This window comes from Nicotiana tomentosiformis, chromosome 1 (assembly GCF_000390325.3).
Source record: "Nicotiana tomentosiformis chromosome 1, ASM39032v3, whole genome shotgun sequence".
NCBI lineage: Eukaryota > Viridiplantae > Streptophyta > Magnoliopsida > Solanales > Solanaceae > Nicotiana > Nicotiana tomentosiformis.
The window spans coordinates 133,936,849-133,961,866 of NC_090812.1; the positions used below are offsets into that span (position 1 = coordinate 133,936,849).

The 25,018-nt window shown below is 38.1% G+C and overlaps 1 long non-coding RNA gene across 1 annotated transcript; it reads left to right on the forward strand.

Moving 5' to 3' along the window:
• The first annotated feature begins 3,523 nt into the window (after positions 1 to 3,523).
• On the forward strand, positions 3,524 to 5,441 carry LOC104110128 (uncharacterized). Its single transcript, XR_689385.4, has 2 exons — positions 3,524 to 4,391; positions 5,251 to 5,441. It is a non-coding gene; the product is annotated as an uncharacterized lncRNA (long non-coding RNA).
• Positions 5,442 to 25,018: the final 19,577 nt, after the last annotated feature.

A 25,018-nucleotide genomic window follows, 5' to 3' on the forward strand; every position in this document is an offset into this window, starting at 1 on the left:
AAGCTACTGAGAAGTCTTAACTGTTCTATACATCATTTCTATAGAAGGAAGGATAAATGAACATAGGTGAATAGAGGGGGGCTCCGAGGATCTGCGGGCACGGGCAGATGTACCTTGAAGTCTCCAATAAGCAGCAGCGACTGCAACTAGTGATGGGGCTGGTAAGATAAACCTGGATCTGCACACGCAAAACATGTGCAGAAAAGGGCGTGAGTACACCACAACGGTACCTAGTAAGTGCCAAGCCTAACTTTGGTAGAGTAGTGACGAGGTCAGGTCAAGGCCCTACTAGTATAAAAATAATGAAATAAGACATAATGAAATATCGCAATAAAAATAAATACAGAAATCTAACAGGAATAGAATCAATGAAAGACAACATCTTAGATCACAGTGATAACAATAGGGGATCTCCCAGGATACAGTCCCGTAGTCCCAAACGTAAATGTGCGGGGGAGGGGGGATCTACCAGAATACCGTTCCGTAGTCCCAAAGTAAATATGCAAGACATGGGGGATCTACCAGAATACCGTTCTGTAGTCCCAAAGTAAATATGCAAGACATGGGGATCTACCAGAATACCGTTCCGTAGTCCCAAAGTAAATATGCAAGACTGAGGGATCTACCGAAATACCGTTCCTAGTCCCAAAGTAAATATGCAAGATAGGGGGGATCTACCGGAATACCGTTTCGTAGTCCCAAAGTAAATATGCAGCGCAAATAATAGAAATACAACTACATCACGAATTCTTACGATTTAGACAAAGTACAAGTTAAGGAAGAAGCAGGAAATTCACTAAGCATGCTGCATAGAGTTCACATAAACAATTAAGACACGTAGACATGTTGTTCTAACTAAACAGGATAATTACATATGCTAGTGTAGCTCAGTTAAGGAAGACAGGTATTTTACTAAATGAAAACGGAGTTTTGCAACAATAGCCCGTGTACGGACTCGTCACCTCACGTACACAATGCTCATATATCAAAAAGAGTACAAAATCCTAAGGAGAGTTCCCCCACACAAGGTTAGGCAAGCCACTTACCTCGAACCAAGCTCAAATTAATCCGTCACAATGCTCTTTCCATGAATATCAGACTCCGAATGGCTCAAATCTAGCCAAACCAATTACATAACATAAATATAGCTATAAGAAACTAATCTAGCTAACGAAATCAAAGCTAAGGCAAGAAATTAGAAAACGCCCAAAAGGCCTCCCCGGGCCCACGTCTCGGAATCGGGTGAAAGTCACAAAATACAAACATCCATTCATTCACGAGTCTAACCATACCAAATTCACTCAAATCCAATACCAAAATCTCGATCAAAATCGCAAAATTTGGTCTAAGAACTTTTCTCAAATTTTCCCAATTTTTCCACCCCAAATCCAAAATTAAATAATAAAATTAATGATAGTTTAGTTGGTTATAATCAAAATCAAGTTAAGAATTATTACCCAATTGATATCTCTGAAAATCCCTCTAAATCTTGTCCAAATCCGTGCTCCCAAACTCAAGTTTTGATAAAAATGGCTAACCCTCGATAACCCAATAAAGTACCACAATGTATATATCAATAACACTAATATCAGCATTACAAGCACTGCATTATCAAAATAATATCTGGACATGAAATGCACATTTTAGAATCATAACACATAGAAAGTACCTTTCAAATCACAATTATTTGACTATACACTCAAGTGAGAACATTTTATTTCCTTAACACTTTTGGCCCTTAAGGTGGCCTCTTCGACTTACGGACTTCGCCATAACACATTAATGGAGGCAATCTCAACTCCCAGACTTTTCTAACGATGATAGAAAATAGTTACTCATCATAATCCAATTATCCATTAACTTCACCTTCTTAGACATAGACACATGAAATACCGGGTACACGGAGAACGATAATAAGGAAACATCATACTCATAGTTTGGCCTATTTCCTTCAAGATTTCATAAGGCCTAATGTGACTACATATACTTTACCTTCCTTAATAATTCACCCAATTATATTCATTGAGAAAATCTCGAGAATAACCCGTTCACTTTCTTCAACTCTAAATTCCCACGCCGACCACCCAAACTAAACCTTTGGCGACTTCCAACAATTACTCTATGATGTGCTAGCTTGAATATGATCATAAAACTTCCTATCCAGTATATTTGATCACGGGATAATGCTTCTTTTTTGACGTGTTTGAACCTTTAACCCCCATAGGTTTACTATGAATAGGAACAACGAGGTTCGAGGTTGGGCTGGATTTATTCAAGAATCCATCAATGTGCCGAGAAGGGTATTTCAGGAAGTTATATCATAAGAGACATGAATTTTACTACCAATAGCGCTAACATGGTTAATCATCGTGATGACATCATTGATTCGACAAATGAGGCATAGAGTTTCTAATAGTTGATCCTATATGAGAGGACTAGAGATACGACGAATTTGTCTTTCAATTTAATATGCTCATCATAAGGCTGCTTAACCTTCAACCTCACACAACTGAAATCATATAGCCAGGACGTCTTATTGTTGGGATGAAATCATGTATTGGTTAGAGAGAATGTACACTTTGCTATGTGCTAGACATGTTTCTGCCATAATAACTCTCCAGCTACAATACCAGGCTACTTCATGGGCAACTACAATACTAGGAGCAAAGTGAGTTACTCACTGGGACATGATCTAGGTGGACATGAAAGTCATACTGAGATGGGTGAACAAAAAAATCTTCTTGTGACCAATTTTTGAAAAGCTCAAATTTTCGAAAAACGTTTATGTGGACAAGTGACCCCTTTCAATTGACAGCTACATATATAATAGGTGTTGAGATATGCTCTCATGTTACTAGACAGTAAAATGGATTCATGATAATGCTCACAAAAGGAGTAAAATGATTGTTCCAATCATAGGAGCCACATACACCGGAGAGAAAAAGAGTGGCTCAAGAAGGATCTAAACACTAGGCTGCTTTACATTAGATATGATACCTCATAGGTAAATATTATGATGGTGCGTGTATAGGCACAAGTGAGCAGATGTTATCCATTTGAATCAAAAGGTTCTGTAAGAAATTCATCAGGTATAGTCCCTTAACTACTAGAAATTGGGTCTATGGGAACAGTTTGTTGGCAACGGTTGATATAACCGTTGCTATAGATGGTCTATTGCAACTGTTATAACCGTTGCATTACGGTATAGATCTTATTAAGACGCTTTTGTTACTAAACCATTGCAGTAGTGTTGGAACCGTTCCATTAGTCTTTCCTAATGCCACGATTTTCAAAACCATCACAGTAGATATATTTACGGGATCGGTTATCTAAAAATAAAATCTATTGGGACGGTTCAGATTCCCTCCTTATTTTCCCCCTTTTATTTTTTGCTGAACCCTAACCTTTTGAGTGCGTTTTTGTTTTCTTTTTAATTGCTAATATTTCTTAGCCTAAAGAGAGACAAAGTAGTACTTTGAGACCTTCTGTTGCTAAGTCCAAATTGATAGTTGAATCCAAAATGGTGTGATTTACCTTTTCACTTCATCCGTATAAGTTTGATTGAGCTTAGATATCTTCTCATATCATATTTGGTTTTCTGATTTGTAATCGATTTGTCAGGAATGGCCTGTCAATTCTAGTTCTAAGGAGATTTTCTTGTTCCTAAATCCTAGTTATAGCTATATGGAGCCTAATAGAAAGTAATACTAAAAGGAGCATTTTGTGGACATTATGGTCGGGGACTTACTTTTTGTTGTTTCTTGATGTGCTACTAGGTGGACGAAGAAAGTAAAAGTTTAGTGAACGCACAACGTGCTCTTAGGAAATGGCATGACTCAAATAGCTGTTGGCCTGCTGCTCGCTGCACCGAGAAGCATAACTTATTAGTTGCTGCTATGAAGACCACGGTGTTTAGTGTCATCAGCTACATCCCGCAAATAGCTGTTAAAGAAATCTCTAGGGCATATAAAAGAGGTTTGGTCACGGCAGAAAAAGGAGGAAGACGCTTCTGAATTAAGGTGAATGAAGGAGTTTGGAATGATTACGTGTAGTTGTTGCGGTCCCAATGAACTAGTGTGCTCAGACTTTTAACTTCCTAAAAAGGTTTAGTACAACTTTGTGACTTGGTAACTCTTTTCTGAAGATTAGTAATCCAAATTTCACAAAAAAATATGGTAAATTTAAAGTCTTGTTTCTAACTTGTAGTTCTTTCTTTACTTTTGTGTATAGCATCATAAGCAACAGTGGAATCAGATGCTATCAAATTTCTGCTAAGACTTTTTGATAGCAAACGGCCACAACCAATAGTGCAAGAATCTGCAGCTAAGGGTATTTTACAGAGGTTACCTGCTGGCCATTTGCATAATTTTGGATTCAAGATTATCTCGAAGGTACTATACTGCTATCTTCTTGGTTTTTTCAATTCTGGGTCTATCTCATTGTCCCTTTCTTTTGTGGAATTGGTAATTTGTAGTTTCTACTTAAGGTTCATTACTTCTCTTGATTTAATTAATAGATAAAGGCTCAAAATCCCTGAAAAATATCATTTCTTGAAGAACTAGTTGACTGTTTTGGTTATAACACAAATAGAATATGTATGTGTTCTTCAGTGTGGATTTTAATGTGTTGTCCTCGTTCCTAATTTCCGATATTTATTAATTTACTTGATATTGAGCCTCCAGGAATCATGAAAAGTACCTATATTGCTATGATAATAATGAAGGAATATAGTACCTCATAGCAGTGCTATAATTTCCCTTATCTTTCTTCTTTAACTTTACGTTTTGGATAAAATAAATAGTGCAGAAAGAACATATATGTATATGTATAGTAGTGATAAGTTTAAATTTTCAGCTAAAGCTAATAGCCAGTATAGATGCAAATGCTATTAAAAATTTACAGAGCCATACTTTACAATGTAGAGGGAATAATTGTGTTGTTACTTATCCATTTTTTGCCTACTTTACTTTTCTACTTTGACTTTATATTGTCTGGCAAGTTAAATCAAAGAATTTTAACAGGAATTGAATTCAACTCCTTGCAAAGCTACTGCATTATCTTGTTAAAATTGTTCTTTTTATTCTAATTTGTGATAAGAATGTGCTAAGTTTAATCACTAGAAATTACTTATTGAAACTAGTTGATGGATATGAATATGCAAAGTTGGATATGAAACTATGTGAGTTTGTTTATGATTTATTGCTATGTAATATAATATGATAAAGATTATTCTTTTTCATGGTTTTGTAGGTAAAACAAATAACCAACAGGTTGATGAAAGCCATGAAGACCTTACTTATGAATATTGGCTGATCATTCCTAGACCTTCAAATATTTTAGGAATCTTTTAATTCAGAACTCTTAGAAACCTCATACTAAACTCTTCAATTGTCAAACGATATCGTATTTGTTGTTTTTATAAATGGATAATGCTTGTTGTATTTCTCCAATTGTGAGTTTGTATCTTTTTCAATTTACTTAAATATTAGTATTTACGATATTCTATTTAGGTAAATTAATATTGTAATAGAGCACAAAAATAGCTGTTGCAATAACCTAAAATTACCGTTGCAATAGCCAAGAAAACTCGTTGCCATAGATCAGAAATCCGTTACAATAACCTACACAACCGTTACAAAAGATTATACTGAAACGCTTAATATCCGTTCCAATAGTCTAAGCAACCGTTGCAATGGCATCCTTTATTGTAACGGTACCAGAAGCGTTGCATTAGACAGGTTATTTTAACGGTTCCACAACCGTTGCACGAAACCGTTGCAATAGACCTACTGCAACGCGACCTAGTAAAACGGTTTATTAACCATTGCAATTGGCCTATTGCAACGGTTTCGGTGACTATTGCAACAGATTTTGAACCGTTCCAATAGGCCTATTTTCTAGTAGTGCTTGTTGAGAATATAGGGAACCAGTGGGAAGTATTAATCCTAGAGTTATAACTCAATTCAAGGAAATCATTATAGAACTCAATTCCCCGCAAGATTGTAAATAAGAGAATTTGTGATAGAGTTGCTTCATGAATAATTCGTCTCGTTCAAAGAGTAGATATAGAAAATGACTCATAAAGTTATTTCGGTTCTATCCCAACTTCCATAGTAACATAAGGAGTGACATATGACTAAGTGGAACCGGGATCAATAAGAGCATACACATCATGAGATTGGACAGTCAATATATCTGTAACCACATCTGGAGAAGCCTCAAACTTTTGACGCCTCCTTATAGCATAAAACTTGATGGGCCCTCCCGAGCTCTGAATACCACCCCTAGCTGCTCCACGCCCTCCGGGCGGTATAATGCCTCTAGCCGGGGGAGGCATTGTGGATGTAGTAGCTATAGAACTAGATGGTTGTGTCGCTCCCCCGCCCATGTTTTGGCGAGACGAATGACAATCTCTTTGAATGTGACCCCTCATACCACACTCGTAACATACATAGGTACCATAGTGACATATTCCCGGATGACATCTCCCACACTTCACACAACGGGGATGAGGTCCGCTAAACTGACTCATCCCACTGATCTGATATTTACCCTTTTGCATACATCATAAGCATCCCCCTTATCCTTCCTCCAAGCTTCCAATGCGGGAGAAACAATTCCAGCACCGGATTGCTGTGTGGGCCTTTGGAATTGCCCAAATCTACCACCCCTAACGCCCTGCTCGGCATACTCACAACACGACGCCAAATGTTCCTTCCCGCATGTCGGACAGAATGGGATGGATGCACCCAACCTAGGGCATTTGTTGTTCTTGTGCCCCCTCTTTCCACAGCCATAACATATTTCAAGGGTCATCCAACATATTCCCAAGTGTCGCTTGCTGCAAATCACACAATCTGGTTCATTAGCACCAACAACCCTCTTTCGTTTCTTAGATTCTCTCACCACATGATCCGGTGGTGCGGTGACATTTGTAGGAACAAGGACACTTCCCTTAACAACAAGTTCTTCCAATCCCTCCACGGCTCGACGCATTCTCCCAACGAACTCTTGTGTAATCTCGGCCAGATTCAATGGCGTGGTCATTCCCTCCTCACTGTTTCGAGCTCGTTGATTACTCATCTGAAAAAATGAGACATAACGAGGAAATTAGCATCCTATCTTAAGCTCTATCGCACGATATGAAGTATCAAAGAAGTGTGAAATTCCTAAATGTCCAAGTAGCCTCCTCATTATAGATGTGGTTGACAACACACCGATAAGAAAGACTCTACTAGACACGGCTCCGAGATATCCTAGAACAATTTAAAACCTTAGGATTTGATACTAAGTTTGTCACGCCCCAAACTCGGGGAGCGCAACCGGCGCTCAACCGAGAGAACCCGACCGAGCAAGCCTATTAGATTTTCTTCTACCCAAACTCATCCATGAATAAAGAGGAGATGTACTCCATTAATCAAACACTGAAAAGATTTTATAACAACTTCTTTTTCATTCCCATTAGCAGCTTCATTCATAATTTCAAAAATATTACGAGTTTATAGAATTAATGAAAAACATGATTTCCAAATACCAATATTTCTAGTTCAATTCCCTACACCAACCACAATGCACAACCTGCCTACGGAGCCTCTAACTACAATAGAAGAGTAATATGAAAATGCCGGCAACAAGGCCCCGGCTATACCTCAAAACACAGTACATGAGAAACAAAAGATACATGACCCCGAAATGAAGTGGGGCTCACTAAATCAGCTGAAAAGAGTGTACTGCTATAACTGATCAATGCCGCCTGCTGTAGAACCACCTGCATCCATTAAAGATGTAGTGCCCCCGGCAAAAGGGATGTTAGTACTGTCGAATAGCACTAGTATGTATAGCTAAAATTCTTCTTTCAAAATAGAATGCCCATATGGGAAAAGGCAACACATAGAAACAGCATGTCACAATCAACAATATCCAAATGTCCAGTTAAAACATAATAATTTTCAAAATACGAACTTCATATAAACTTTTGGTTAGAAGATCATTAGCACCGATATACCACCGTCTTTGTTAGCACGAAGTCCGATCACGCCCGATCGGCTAGGTCATCTCCCCACGAACAATATGGTTTGACATGTGGTTCGAAAGAAAGTTGTTACCAAGAATAGTACCACCATGTGCGCAACACGGCGTCCGATCTCCAGCTGATCAGCTAGGCCACCTTCCCACATATGTCGTGTGGGTTGAATTTTCCAATCCACAATTGTTACTAGTTTCATCCTAATTAAGGGGAATAATGTCACAATTTCTCCAATATTTCAATTTCATCCCAAATAAGGGGAATAATCACAATCCACCCCTACACCGGCACGTGTAGTTTCAGGTATGGGCCTTATGACCCACCCTTCCTCGATTTTGCTAATGATGCTCCCAAAAATATTTTTGATTTTTTTTTGCACACAGAAGTAACATAAATACAATTGTACTCACCTCAACATCTTTCACATTGTATAAATTCTCATTAGTATTTCCAGTCATTTACAACGATAATATTTCCTTGGCTCATTTGGCCATTCACAAGATTCTTTATTCCTGGCACGATGGTCGTATTTCATATTTCACATTTTTACCTCTTTCAATTTCAAAGATCATCATCAAATATCAATATATAGAATATTTCAAAAATCATATACTTCAAATCCATTTGTAATGGGAACATTAAACACAAATGGCCTCTTCCCAAAGAATGGGGCATACCAACCAACAATAGAAACATGCATCAAAATCATAAACAATCAAAGCACCATTTATTCTTGCAATACTCTTCCCCAGAAATGAAAATGTATAATTTCAACACATGAGTATATAGAACTCGAATCACACTGGATATATTTATAAAGTAAAGCATTAGTTAAAGCAACCACTAATGGGCATGAATTGAGTACAAAAGCTTTTAGGCAATTCTATTTTTCCAAATAACTTTTAAAACTGCTGAGTCGAGGCTTATTTCATATTCTTTATCGCATCCTCTCAAATCATTTGCACTACTTGCCACAATCATGACTTAAATTCTTGGCACGTTGTCCACACTCTATATCCCCAATTCACTTATTTCACTTCCAACCATCTTTATAGATTATCAACAATAAGACATTTTCAATAAAGACTTGAGGTGCACATATGAGCAATTAAGAGTCTTAATAATATTGAGATTTGCTCACACAATTTGGCATCATAACCTTCATTTGGAACACGACTCAAATACATAGCATTTTAATACACATATCATTCTTGAACACATTCCCAAATGATAACATAATGTGATAGGAACTTTTGGAACAATGTTTTGATTACACAATTCTCGACACTTTGCTTATTCGGGACAATCGAATTTTCTGGGAACAACTCGGAACATAGAATAAGGAACTTGAGACAACCATACTTGGAACTTACGGGAATATCATGGAATTCAATTCTAAGAGAGAAAGTTTAGCCAACATACCTCGCTTTGACCTTTCCTTAAATTACTACAACATTCCAAAAATTCTAGCAATCCCAATCTATTTTGAGACATAACAAAATTGAACACAAATTAGGAAGGTATTCATGGTTTCAGCTCATTTGAGCATTTTATCAAACACTAGGTGTGCAAATTTCACTACAAGGTTCTTCTACAAGATTTCCTTCACTCCATAACCTAATCCTTACTTATTCGACCTCAACAATCTTCCCACAAATCTTATTGGTATATGCATGTATAAATAATACTCTCATACCTAAGATTCATACTCCTAATCAACCATCTTCTTTCCAAATTCGAAATTGAAAAACTAGGAGATGGAACCTTACCTTTTAGATGAAGAACTTGTGAGATTTCCTTATTAATCTTCCAAGACTTGAGCAAGAATTGATGAATAAATTGTTGAGGAACACATTCCCATTCTAGGGCACTCTCTAACCCTCAAAATATCAGATTTTTGCTCAAGAAATGACCCATTGCGTACATTTAACGAAGTAGGGTCGGGTTATAAAAACCCAAAAATAAAGCTTCAAAACAGGATATGCGGTCGCATATGCGATCGCATATGCGATCGCATAATGATTCTGTCGTCCGCATAATAGGCCGCATAATTGGCCTCCAAAGCTAGGCACGACTGACTCAGTCTGCGGTCATTATGCGGCCCACAGACTTGTTCTGGGGTCGCATAATGCATCGCAAAATTAGTATGTGGTCGCATATTGTGCCGCAAACCTAATCTCCAACTTGTTCATTCCTGCCTCACTCTGCGGCCATTTTGTGGTCCGCAGAGTGATTCTGTGGCCGCATAGTGAGCCGCAGAAATGCATTTTTCTGCCCAAATGCGAAATTTTACGGGACTTTACACTTAAGTACTTCGAATTTTTTTTCGGGGTGTTACACTCTTACACCCAAGAATCACACTCCCAATCACCCATCGTTTACCCCAAACTCAAAATTAAAGACCAGGGTATGGAACCTTACCTCTTAGATGAAGATCTTTTAATTAGCTTCCTTAATTCTTGAAGATTGGTGCAGGATTGGATAATTAGAATGTTAGGTTTCCTCCTTCTCTCTCTAAAATACTCTTACCTCTCTCTAAAACCATCAGAAAAACACCCGAAAATAAACCCCAAAGGCTATTTATCAAAATGGGGTCGGTTATGAAAATAGAAAAATTAACCCTCCGAAATCAGGTCTGCGTCGCATAATGGACCGTAGAATGGGTATGCGGGTCGCACAATGCACCGCAAAATCGATGCCCAGAACTGGGCTGCGCTGGCCAGGTCTACAACCAGTTTTGCGGTCGCATAACCTCTTTTGCGATCTCATAACCACTTTTGCGATCGCATAATTGGCCGCTAAATCACCCTCTGCTATCCTTTGGATATTTAGTCATAACTTTTTATAGGAGTCTTCAAATGACAAACGGTTTAAATAGTTAGAAACTAGAGACATAGACCTTTCTTTTGATAGGTAATACACCATATAACTCTTCATATCATGAGAGTTATGCTCATTTGAAATTAGGTCTTGTGCAAACTCACTTGAAACTTTATCCCATCATATAATTTTCAACTTGACTTAGCCTTGGGTCTCTTTTTAGACCCCACATCACTTTTAATATGCCTCGTAAATATTACGCCTCGCATTTTTATGTTGATATTACGTTTTGCAGTAATTTATTACGACGATGTTACACTCCGCAGTAATTTATTACGACGATGTTACGCTCTGCAGTAATTTATTACGACGATGTTATGCTCCGCAGTAATTTATTATGACGATGTTACATACCGCAGTAATTTGTTACGACGATGTTACACCCTGTAGTATTGTACATTAAATTTATCGTAAGATAATTGACATCAGTTCAAGGACACGATTATTTGGAGATTATAAGCATTATGCTATTTCAAATAAATAATGAGTAAACTCGTGAAGGTGAAAGGGTAAACGAATCAAAGAAAATGAGTTTCGTCGAAATTTGACAATTTGGGATAAAATATGGCCCGAGCTAAAATACTCGGTATTTATGGACTAGTGCCATACAAGGTACCACATGACTATGATGGTATGATGTATAGGGTGTGTTAACATGAGTAGTATTTTAAGTAATGTGAGATAATTATTAATTATGTGGGTAATTAGTTAATGAGATATTAACAAGTTGATTAAGATAATTGATGATTAATTATTGGACAAAATCCATAACGTGGCAGCAAAGCCATTTAAGGATTGTGACTCATAAGTCACTATGATGATGTGGAAAGACATAAAGAGCATGAGTCATACTCATTAAATAAAGAAGAGACGCATTTCAGTAGCAATATTTATAAGTTGTGAATAGATCAGAACGTTAGCCATTTTTTTGTCAATTCCTACAAATGTTCAAATTCACATTTTCAAATACTCCAAATCAGATTCACCCCTCTTTAGCCTCTGAACATGATTATAATCACTTTAACACATGCAAACCAATGTTTGCTTACCCCTTGATATTAGAAGATATAGGCATCGGTTGAGCACAAAATTAAGCTCAACTTGGCAATGGCTGAAACTGGTGTATTATCAAAACCGTGTATAATTTCATACAAATTATACACGTGATTTTCTACACTCAAATCTCATACAAGAATACTTAATACTTAGCAAGTGTGAGATTTTACGATTCTAAAGGAGTACGGTGCAACTTTTTCCAAGAATATCATATGGATTTTTCCCTACTCCAGGTATGTTAAGGCTATCATTTCTCTCTTTCTGGCATGATCAATACGATACAAACGAAACCAGAAAATACACAACTTCCATAACTGACACTATTCATAGAAGTATTAAAGGTATCTATATTTTTGATTCCCCGTGTGAATTATTATTATATCTTCTGTTCATGGGTCTCAGAAAAATACGTATTTGATAAAGTTTATCCGAAAGGCATATTGATTTTATGACATTCAGAGAAATTTTATTTACGTATTTCTTATGCATTTCATGCATTTATATATGTACATTGACCCATGACCAGATGGCGTTATATACGCGTATATTATATGTATATGGGATATGGGAAAATGTTACGGCGTTATATATGCACCACCACCTGATCAGCTGGTATACGTTGATGAATTGCCCACATTGGCCGAGATGATATGATGGAATACCCTCAGAGGCTCGATGATGTTATGTACACATATACCTATGCATGGTATGACATTTTATATGCATATGCACGACATTATAAATATTAATGATTCACAAATTTATTAAGACATACATGTCTTTTACTCCATGTTTTTCTCATGTCTATTGTTTACTGATTTTCATTCCTTACATACTCGATACATTATTTGTACTGACATCCCTTTTGCATGGGGACACTACGTTTCATGCCTGCAGGTTCCGATAGACAGGACGAGAGCCCTCCAAGTAGGTTATCAGCTCAGCGGAAGATGTTGGTGCGCTGCATTTGCTCCGGAGTTACTTGTTTGGTCAGTACGATTTAGATGTGTATTGTTTGGTATGAAGGGGCTCTGTCCCGACCTTTGTGATAATTATGTACTCTTAGAGGCTTGTAGACATATGTCGTGTACGTGAAAGACTGTACGACCTTGTCTACCTATGTTTTGAGTTTATAAATGATCATGTTGGCCTATTAGGCCCGTATGTCACGTGTATATGATGATATAATAAGAAAGATACGTTACGTTGGTACTCGGTTGAGTAAGGTACCGGGTGCCCGTCGCGGCCCATCGGTTTGGGTTGTGACAGTAAATTTATTATCATATCCAATTGATATCTATTATATTAATAGTCCTTGTCTACACACAAACTAATATAATGAGCGCACATCAACTGTCTTACTAGCGCTCAAGTACAACAAAATTTTCCGGGGTGTTATACGTCTGCTCATGTCGGACGTTAGTGATCGACTGCTAGCTGCTTATGGAGATTTCAAAGTATGCCTGCTCGGTGTCTGCAGGCGACAAAGTCACTTTTCGTTACCTTACCCTTGTTGTATTTTTCATTCAAACAGTGATGCAGTAGACGTTTTAGCTTACTCTATAGAGTTATGAATCAGTTCTGCCGGTTTTGGGAAGTGTATTGTCGAGATTCTGTTTCAGAAGATTATATCAGTTTACTAGACTTGCTTTAGTATCTTTGTTAATTATTTATGTCAAGTTATTATTAAATATTAGTCTTACTTAGTCGTAGAGACTAGGTGCCATCACGACATCCTACTGAAGAAAATTAGGGTCGTGAAATTGACATTACATTCCAACCTTATATCCATCATAAAAGTAACATCAAACAGCCCAACAAGATATAAAAAGATAGACAACTTCTAGGTATTGTGTGGTCGCCTGTCCTGCTATTACAACATCATCAACATACTAAACGTATTTACAAGCATAACAACAATAACAACATTATAACCAAGCTATTCCCCACGATTTTGTCACGACCCAAAATCCCTCCGAATGAGTCGTGATGGCACCTATTCTCTAAAACTAGGTAAGCCTAACATTAACTGAAATAACGACAATGCTTACTAACATCGAACAATTTCGAAAAAAAATTTCTATACAATTTACAATCCCAAAACCGGTAGTACAAGTCATAAGCCTTTCTAGGAGAAATTTTACATAATGAATACATCACTGTTCCGGAACAAAAGGAAACAATGGAAATAAATACAATAGAAGGTGACTTTGGAGCCTGCGAACGCCCAGCAGGTGTACCTTGAAGTCTCCAGCCTCACCAAGCATAAGTTTCAAAACCAACTCGTCCGAGGTACCTGGTTCTGCACAAAACAAAATATGCAGAAACGTAGCATGAGTACACTACGGTGGTACCCAGTAAGTGTCAAGCCTAACCTCGGTAGAGTAGTGACGAGGCCAGGTCAAGACACCTACTGAACATATAAACCTGTGCAGGATATAACATAAAGCTAACAAGGAACGAATATCAAGCAATACCAATAGCAAAATAAAATCGGATTACAAACAGTAGTAGCGACAAGGAAAACACGAATGGCAACAAGAAATAGCCAAGTAATTAAACAACAACATAGCTGGGATACAGAAAAGTGTAAATGTGCTCAAGTAGGGAAAATAATATCAACTCAACCAATCAAATCGTTTCTAATACACGATTCCAATAATCCTAATTCTCGTAATCTCATACCATAAATCACATCTTCCAAACCTTTAACACACACGACACCTTATGCCCACATCTTTCCATGTCACTTTGCACGATAAAATCCACGTGCTACTCAGTACATAATATCCGTGTCAAATGCTAATTAAGATATTCAAGAGATTCCATCTATATATCATAAAGTAAATTTATAGTTTCTAGACAAAGTAGGAAATCAGCGAGAAAGATGAGTTTATTTTATAAATTATTTAAGTGAAAAAAAATAATATTTTCAAATAAAATACAACATCGAATAAGCTATTGCATTTAATATAAATTTATTAAATTAAAACATAATAACAATTCCTTTTTAAGTAAAATAAAAACCTCAGACAGATTAAGGTGATTTAGTTGAGAAATCAATTGAAATAAAATATAACAATTATTAGAAATAGTAAATACTGAAATATACGGCGAGTTCTAACTGAAAAGTCACACAAGGTAGCATGATATTAATTATTTTATTTTAAATCACTATATTACTAACAACTCAGCAAGGCGGGAAGTAATGACTCAACGTAGTAAATTCACCTTGAAAATCAATTCACCAGAATGATAGTATTAGGAAAAGAGCTCAGGAAATGACGGCAAGACAATAAGTCAATGACAATAACTCAACCCTTAGAAAAACAGTGACAACCAGAATTACGAATTCCCAGAGTCTCGTACGAAGGAACTGAAGCCAATACGATAAAGCAAGGAATACAAAATACAAAATATGTTGTGATGCGCAACCCGATCCCACCATATAAGATCAACTTCATAATTCACCCTTATTTCACCATAATAATCCATCCTTATTTTACCTGTTGCGGCGTGCAACCTGACCCCACCGTACAATATCAATATCAATATCATAACAATTAACAAAATATGTTGCGGCGCGCAACCCGATCCCACCATATAATATTAATATCATAATTCACCCTTATTTCACCACAATAATCTACCTTTATTTCACCTGTTGCGGCATGCAACCCGATCCCACCGTACAATAACAATATCACAATATAAATATCCTCTCTTATTCCACCAACTCCCTTATTTCACATGTTGCGGCGTGCAACCCAATCCCCCGTACAATAATTTAAATCAACAACAATAATTCAATAACCAAATTTACCAAAATTTCTACAATCAAGGGTATGAGTACACGGCAACAAGGGAACCACATAAAATCAAAAGAATACAACAACCTTTACAAAATGACAAGACATGTAAGGCAAGTGATAACTAAGTAGGCAATCACAACAATTTGGACATATAGCAGATATGCACATAGTCATAGAAGAACTCAACAGTTAAGAGGTAACAAGGCAATAAGGAAGGCAATAACTTTAGCTAAGGCATATAAGGGCCAAACAACAAGTAAGAGGTACGACAAGTGCTAACAACGTCAAATAGAGCATGTGAGAGTATCCTAACAACGAGATATCTCATGTTATGACAATTTAATCAAAGGCATGGGAAAAGACTAGACAATCTAAACCGGTGCCACGACCCAAACTAACCCCTGTCGTGATGGCGCCTATCGTGAAACTAGGCAAGCTGACTCATTTCTAAAACAAACCGATATTTTCATTTCAAACATAATTTCAATGTTATTTAACATAAAAACCTTTGTAAATGAGTTCAAATCAAAATAAAAGTGCGGAAGGAAAAGTCCGACAACGGGGTGTCACTAGTCATGAGCATCTACTACAATCTGTCTAACAATGTCAAGGCTAACTCAGCCTGGAAAATAGCTAAATACAACTAGAGGAAGATTAGAGGGAGAAGAGCAGGGGCTGTGATCGCCAAACAGCTACCTTGCTATCTTCGAGAAAATTTGCAAATAGAACAATCAACAACCGCTACCGTGTCCAGCTACACCTGGATCTGCACACAAGGTGCAGGGAGTAATATAAGTACGCCAACTCAGTAAGTAACAACAATAAATAAAGATTGAGCAGTAGTGACGAGCAATAAAGCATATAACGTTCATATCATGGAATCTCAGTAAAATACCTCATGCTTTTAAAATCAGGATTTGAATCAAAATATCTCGTTTAAACCCAGTTCTAGTAAAAATCATTTAAGGATATTTTTCAACAGCTCTCAATCAGAGGAAAAATGCAAAGGTGTGCAAAATTTTTTAAATCATAAACAGCCCCTCGGGCAAACCTCACAATCACTCTTGCCACTCGGGCATACCTCACAATCACTCATGCCACTCGGGCATAACTCACAATCACTCATGTCTCCCAGTCACTCAGCACTCGGCACTCGACACTCGCACTCAGTAGGTACCTTGTAACACTCCAGAAAATTTTGAAGTATTTCAGTGTAAAGCCTCGTAATATTCGCAAGTGAATTCAAAGTTTCGTGGTGCCGGAGTAGGCTTACGTATTTGAGGATGGTATAATAGTTTCGGACTTTTTGGGTTGAACAATGCACCGAAAAAATAAGAAAATTTTTTGGCGGAATAGCGTGTTTATGTGGCCCATTACGCGGCCGCATAATCACTCTGCGGACCGCATAACGGCCGCAGAGTGAAGCAGTAAGTTTGGCCAACTTGAGGTCAGTTTTGCGACTACATAATCGATATGCGGACCGCATATCGATTGCATAATCCCTCTTGAGTTTTTGCGGAGGAAGTTCTGCGGTGCATTATGCGACCGCAGAATGAGTATGCGGACCGCATACTGGTCGTATACCTGGGCCGTAAGTTGAGGCCCCTGAGGGCCATTTCTGCGGTCACTTTGCAGACCGCATAACCATTATGCGGTCGCATATGCGACCACAGACCTGTGTCGGGGCACCCATTTTCTTAATTTAAAACCCGACCCCCATTCCATTAAAATACCCCTTAGGTCTATTTTAAGCTAATTTTCAGATGTTTCTAGAGTGAGAGAGAGAGGGTTCAAGAGGGAGGGTTTAAGTTTTCATCAAATTGATCTTCAATCATCGCTCGAAGCATTGGAAATATTCAAGTAGAGCACTAAAATTCTTCACCCTAAAAGGTAAGGCTTCATCACCCGAGCTCTTAATTTCAAACATAGTTATAATTGGGTATTAGTATGATACTTCATGGGTATGAGGGTGGTTTATCTTGCCTGCATGTGATAAGGGGTGTGGGAAAAATAAAAAGTGAACTAGAACCATGAACCTTTTTCTTATTTTGGGTTCAATTTGTATATTGCTAAAATAGATTGAGGTTCCAAAGGGTTCCGAAAAATTGTAGAGTCTAAAGAAGCACAATTGAGGTATGTTGGCTAAACTTTCTCTCTTGGAATTGAATTCCATAATGTTTCTGTAAGTTTCAAAGTGTGGGTTATGTATTAAAAGGTTATTTCTTTGAGTCGTGTTTCAATGAAAGATAGAATTGTCTAAAATCATTTGTACTAAATTCATGCCCATTAGTGGTTGCTTTAACTAATGCTTTGATTTATAAATATATCCAGTATGATTCGAGTTCTATATACTCTTGTGTTGAAATTGTACATTGTCATTTCTGGGGGAGAGTATTGCAAGAGTAAATGGTGTATTGACTGTTTATGATTTTTCATATGTGTTTCTATTGTTGGTTGGTATGCTTCATTCTTTGGGAAGAAACCATTTGTGTTTGAAGTTTCCATTTCAAATGGATTTGAAGTATATGATTTTTAAAATATCCTATATGTTGATACTTGATGGTGATCGTTGAAATTGAAAGCGGTGAAAGTGTGGAATATGAAATATGACCATCGTGCCAGGAATAAAGAATCTTGTGAATGGCCTAATGAGCCAAGGATATATTGTCGTTGTGAATGACTGGAAATACAAATGAGAATTCATACAATGTGAAAGATGTTGATGTGAGTACAATTGTATTTATGATATTTCTGTTTGCAAATCAAATCAAAACTATTTTTGGGAGCATCATTAGCAATACCGAGGAAGGGTGGGTCATAAGGCCCACACCTGAAACTACACGTGCCGGTGTAGGGGTGGATTGTGATATTATTACCCTTAATTGGGATGAAACTGGAACCTTTGTGGATTGGAAAAGTCAACCCGCACGGCATATGTGGGAAGGCAGCATAGCTGATCGGGTGGAGATCAGACGCCATATTGCGCATATGCGGGTACTACTCTTAGTAACAAATTTCTTTCGCATCACATGTCAAACCACATTGTTCGTGGGGAGATGGCCTAGCCGATCAGGTGTGACTGGACTCCGTGCTAACAAAGATGGTGGTATATCGGTGCTAATGATCTCCCAACCAAAATTATATATGAAGTTTGTATTTTCGAAATTTTTATGTTTTAATTGGACGTTTGGATATTGTTGATTGTGACTTGTTTTTTCTATGTGTTGCCTTTTCTTATAAGGGCATTCTATTTTGAAAGAGGATTTTTAGCTATACATACTAGTGCTATTCGACAGTACTAACGTCCTTTTTGCCGGGGGCGCTGCATCTTTAATGGATGCATGTGGTTCTTCAGTAGACGGCATTGATCAGTGATAGCAGTACACTCTTTTCAGCTGATTTGGTGAGCCCCACCTCATTTCGGGGTCATGTATCTTTTGCTTTTCATGTACAGTGTTTTGAGGATAGCCGGGGCCTTGTTGCCGGCATTTCCATATTACTCTTCTATTGTATTTAGAGGCTCCGTAGACAGGTTGTGGGTTATGGTTGATGTTGGGAATTGAACTAGAAATGTTGGTACTTGGAAATTATATTTTTCATTAATTCTATAAACTCGTAATGTTTTGGAAGTTATGAATGAAGCTACTAATGGAAATGAAAAAGGAAGTTGTTAATAAAATCTTCTCAGTGATTGATTAATGGAGTACATATCCTCTTTATTCATGGATGAGTTTGGGTAGAAGTAAGTCTAATAGGCTTGCTCGGCCGGGTTCTCTCGGTTGAGCGCTGGTCGCGCTCCCTGATTTTGGGGCGTGACAAACTTGGTATCAAAGCCTAAGGTTTTAAAGTGTCCTAGGATATCTCGGAGTCGTGTCTAGTAGAGTCCTTCTTATCGGTGTTTTGTCGACCACATCTATAATGAGGAGGCTACTTGGACATTTAGGAATTTCACACTTCTTTGATACTCCAGAATCGTGCGATAGAGCTCAAGATAGGAAGCTAATTTCCTCATTATGTCTCATGATATTTTTCAGATGAGTAATCCACGAGTTTAAAACAACGAGGAGGAAATGACGGCTCTATTGAATCTGGGGAAGATTACACAAGAGTTTGTTGGGAGAAGGCATCGAGCCATGGAGGGGTTAGAAGAACTTTTGCTAAAGGAAGTGTCCTTATTCCTACTACTGTCACCGCACCATCGGATCGTGTGGTGAGAGTATCTAAGAAACGAAAGAGGGTTGTTGATGCTAATGAACCAGATTGTGTGATTTGCAAGAAGCGACACTTGGGAACATGTTGGATGACCCTTGAAATATGTTATGGTTGTGGAAAGAGGGGGCACAAGAAGAACAAATGTCCTAGGTTGGGTACACCCATCCAGTTATGTCCGTCATGCGGGGATGGAATATTTGGCGCCGTGTTGTGAGTATGCTCAGCAGCGTGTTAGAGGTGGTATCTTTGGGCAATTCCAAAGGCCCACACAGCAATCCGGTGCTGGAATTGTTAATCCCACATTGGAAGCTTGGAGGAAGGATAAGGGATATGGTTATGATGTATGCAAAAGGGTAAATATCATGTCAGTAAGACCAGTCAGTTCAGCGGACCTCATCCCCGTTGTGTGAAGTGTGAGAGATGCCATCCAGGAGTGTGTCACTATGGTACAAAAGTATGCTACAAGTGTGGTATGATGAGCCACTTTCAAAGAGATTGTTACTTGTCTCACCAGAGCATGGGCAAGGGTATGGCACAACCACCCAGTTCTGTAGCTACTACATCCACAACGCCTCCCCCAGCTAGAGGCAATATAAGGCCTGCAGGGCGTGGAACATCTAGTGGTGATATTCAAAGCTCGGGAGGGCCCAACAAGTTTTATGCTATAAGGAGACGTCAAAAGTTTGAGGCTTCTCCAGATGCGGTTACATGTATATTGACTATCCGATCTTATGATGTGTATGTTCTTATTGATCCCGGTTCCACTTTGTCATATGTCACCTCTTATGTTACTATGGAAGTTGGGATAGAACCGAAACAACTTTATGAGTCGTTCTCTGTATCTACTCTTAGAACGAGGCACCGTATTCGTGAAGCCTCTTTATCACAATTCCTTATATTTACAACCTCTTGAGAAATTGAGTTCTATAATGGGTTCCTTGAATTGCGTTATAACCCTAGGTTAATACTTCCCACTGCTTCCCTAAGTTCTCAACAAGGGAAAATACCTGATGAATTTCGTACGGAACCTTTTGATTCAAACGGATAACATCTGCTCATTTGTGCCTATACATGCATCACCGTAATATTTACCTGTGCGGTATCATATCTAATGGAAAGCAGCCAAGTGTTGAGATCCTTATTGAGTCACTGTTTTCCTCTCCGGTATATGTGACTTCTATGGTTGGAACAATTATTCTACTCCATGCCAATTGAAAGGGGCCACTTATCAGCATAAAGTTTCTGAGCAACTTGAGATTTATCACAAATTCATCACATGGAGGTCTTGTTGTTTACCCATCTCAGTATGACTTTTCATGTCCGCCTAGATCATGCCTCACTGAGTAACTCACCATGGTCCCAGTATTGTGGTTGCCCGTGAATTGGCCTGAAATGGCAACTTGAGAGTTGTTATGGCAAAATCATGTCTAGCTCGCGGCAAAGTGTTCATTCTCTCTAACTAATACATGATTTCATCCAACATTAAGATGTCCTAGTTACATGATTCTACTTGTGTGAAATTGAAAGTTGAGCAGCCTTATGATGAGCATATTGAATTGAAAGACAAACTCGCCGTATCTCTAGTCCTCTCACGTAGGATCAAATATTGGCAAAGGTTAAGCTGTGGGAATGATAATAATCTCACAAGTGTTCAACTTCTTTTCATCCTCGTAAGCTTATGGCGTAGATTCCTTGTGCTAGTTACTGTTAAGAGTGTAATGCAACTTTGTATATCTTGAAACCAATATCACATTCAGGGTGCTAGAATATTCTAATTTCAAGTTAAGCTGATTTTCACTACATTCCAAGAGGCGACTGGTGTCACATAAGTGTTATTTCTCTTTGAGGCCTGCCATTGCTAAATAAGGCACGTATGGAATGAAACAATTATTGTTGTCCTTTTCTTGGCTCATATTATTCCAAGAATAACTGACGCTAATATATTTATCCTCCAGACCATGCCTTCCATATGTCACATGTCTAAAATGACTCATTTATTTAAATCTCCTAATCATGAACCTGATACCTACATTATCCATGCCTACTAGGCAACTCTATGACTCCTTTGTTGAATCGATGGTGTCACCACAACGGATCTCCATGTCAGTACTATTGGTAGTGTCCTTCATGTCTCTTAGGATATAACTTCCTGAAATGCCGTTCTCAGCACGTTGATGGATTCTTGAATATTCCCAGCAAAATCTCGAACCTCGTTGTTCATGTTTGTAGCAAATCTATCAAGTATTGTAGGTTCAGACATGTCAAACAAGAAGCATCATCCCGTGATCAAATATATGGGATAGGAAATTTTATGGTCATAGTTAAGCTAGCACATCTTAGAGAAATTGTTGGAGGTTGCCAAAGGTTTAGTTTGGGTGTTCGGCGTGGAGATTTAGAGTTGAAGAAAGTGAATGGGTTATTCTAAATATTTTCTGCATGAAGATGCTATGTGAATTGTTAATAAAGGTAAAGTATGTAAAGTCACATTAGGACTTATGGAATTTTGAAAGGAAATAGGCTAAACTATGAGTATGATGTTTCCCTCTTATTGTTCTCCGTGTACCCGGTGTTTCATGTGTCTATGTCTAATAAGGTGAAGATAACGGATAATGGGATTGTGAGGAGCAACTATTTGCTATCCTTGTTAGAAAAGTCAGGGAGTTGAGATTGTCTCCGTTAATGTGTTATGACAAAGTCTGTAAGTCGAGGAGACCACATGGAGGGGCAAAAGTGTTAAGGAAATAAAATGTTCCCACTTGAGTGTATAGTTAAATGATTGTGATTTGAAAGATACTTCTATGTGTTATGATTTAACTATGTGCAACTCATGTCCAGATACCACTATTGATAGTATAATGCCTGTAATGATGAGATTAGTGACGTTGTTATACATGGTGATATTTTGTCAAGTTGTGGATGTGTTGTTAGGAATTATTTTGGTGTTACTCTGGCAGGTGGATAGGCCCAGTTACAAGGGAGACTCTGGCGAATTCTTTTTTGAAATTTAGGGAGTTAGCCAAAATTTGAAACTACTGGTGTGTGTGAACCAACAGTTGAACCACATTGAATGCTAATGACGGATTTTGACCCTCATTCGAGGACGAATGATCCTAAGCGGGGGAGAATGTAACACCCCAGAAAATTTTAAAGTATTTCAGTGTAAAGCCCCATAATATTCGCAAGTGAATATAAAGTTTCGTGGTGCCGGAGTAGGCTTACATGTTTGAGGATGGTATAAGAGTTTTGGACTTTTTGGGTTGAACAATGCACCAAAAAATAAAGAAAATATTTTGGCGGAATAGCGCGTTTATGTGGCCCATTATGCGGCCGCATAATCACTCTGTGGACCGCATAATGGCCGCAGAGTGAAGCAGTAAGTTTGGCCAACTTGAGGTCAGTTTTGAAGTCGATTATGCGACCGCATATCGATTGCATAATCCCTCTTGAGTTTTTGCGGAGGGAGTTCTGCGGTGCATTATGCGACCGCAGAACGAGTATGCAGACCGCATACTGGTTGCATACCTGGGCCGTAAGTTTAGGCCCCTGAGGGCTATTTCTACGGTCACTTTGCGGACCGCATAACCATTATGCGTTCGCATATGCGACCGCAGACCTGTGTCGGGGCACCCATTTTCTTAATTTAAAACCCGACCCCCATTCCGTTAAAATACCCCTTAGGTCTATTTTGAGCTCATTTTTAGATGTTTCTAGAGTGAGAGAGAGAGGGTTCAAGAGGGAGGGTCTAAGTTTTCCTCAAATTGATCTTCAATCATCGCTCAAAGCCTTGGAAATATTCAAGTAAAGCACTAAAATTATTCACCCTAAAGAAGCGCACTTGAGGTATGTTGGCTAAACTTTCTCTTTTGGAATTGAATTCCATAATGTTTCTGTAAGTTTCAAATTAAGGGTTACGTATTAAAAGGTTATGGCATTGAGTCGTGTTTCAATGAAAGATAGAATTGTGTAAAATCTTTTGTACTAAATTTATGCCCATTAGTGGCTGCTTTAACTAATGCTTTGATTTATAAATATATCCAGCGTGATTCGAGTTCTATATACTCATGTGTTGAAATTGTACATTGTCATTTCTGGGGAAGAGTATTGCAAGAGTAAATGGTGTATTGATTGTTTATGATTTTTCATGTGTGTTTCTATTGTTGGTTGTTATGCTTCATTCTTTGGGAAGAAACCATTTGTGTTTGAAGTTTCCATTTCAAATGGATTTGAAGTATATGATTTTTAAAATATCATATATGTTGATACTTGATGGTGATCGTTGAAATTGAAAGAGGTGAAAGTGTAGAATATGAAATATGGCCATCGTGCTAGGAATAAAGAATCTTGTGAATGGCCTAATGAGCCAAGGAAATATTGTCGTTGTGAATGACTGGAAATACTAATGAGAATTCATACAATGTGAAAGATGTTGAGGTGAGTACAATTGTATTTATGATATTTCTGTTTGCAAATCAAATCAAAACTATTTTTGGGAGCATCATTAGCAATACCGAGGATGGGTGGGTCATAAGGCCCACACCTGAAACTACACGTGCCGCTGTAGGGGTGGATTGTGATATTATTACCCTTAATTGGGATGAAATTGGAACCTTTGTGGATTGGAATAGTCAACCCGCATGACATATGTGGGAAGGCAGCCTAGTTGATCGGGTGGAGATCAGATGCCATATTGCGCATATGGTGGTACTACTCTTGGTAACAACTTTCTTTCGCATCACATGTCAAACCACATTGTTCGTGGGGAGATAGCCTAGCCGATCGGGCGTGATCGGACTCCGTGCTAACAAAGACGGTGGTATATCAGTGCTAATGATCTCCCAACCAAAGTTATATATGAAGTTTGTATTTTGGAAAGTTTTATGTTTTAACTGGACATTTGGATATTGTTGATTGTGACTTGTTGTTTCTATGTGTTGCCTTTTCTTATAAGGGCATTCTATTTTGAAAGAGGATTTTTAGCTATACATACTAGTGCTATTCGACAGTACTAACGTCCCTTTAGTACACTTTAATA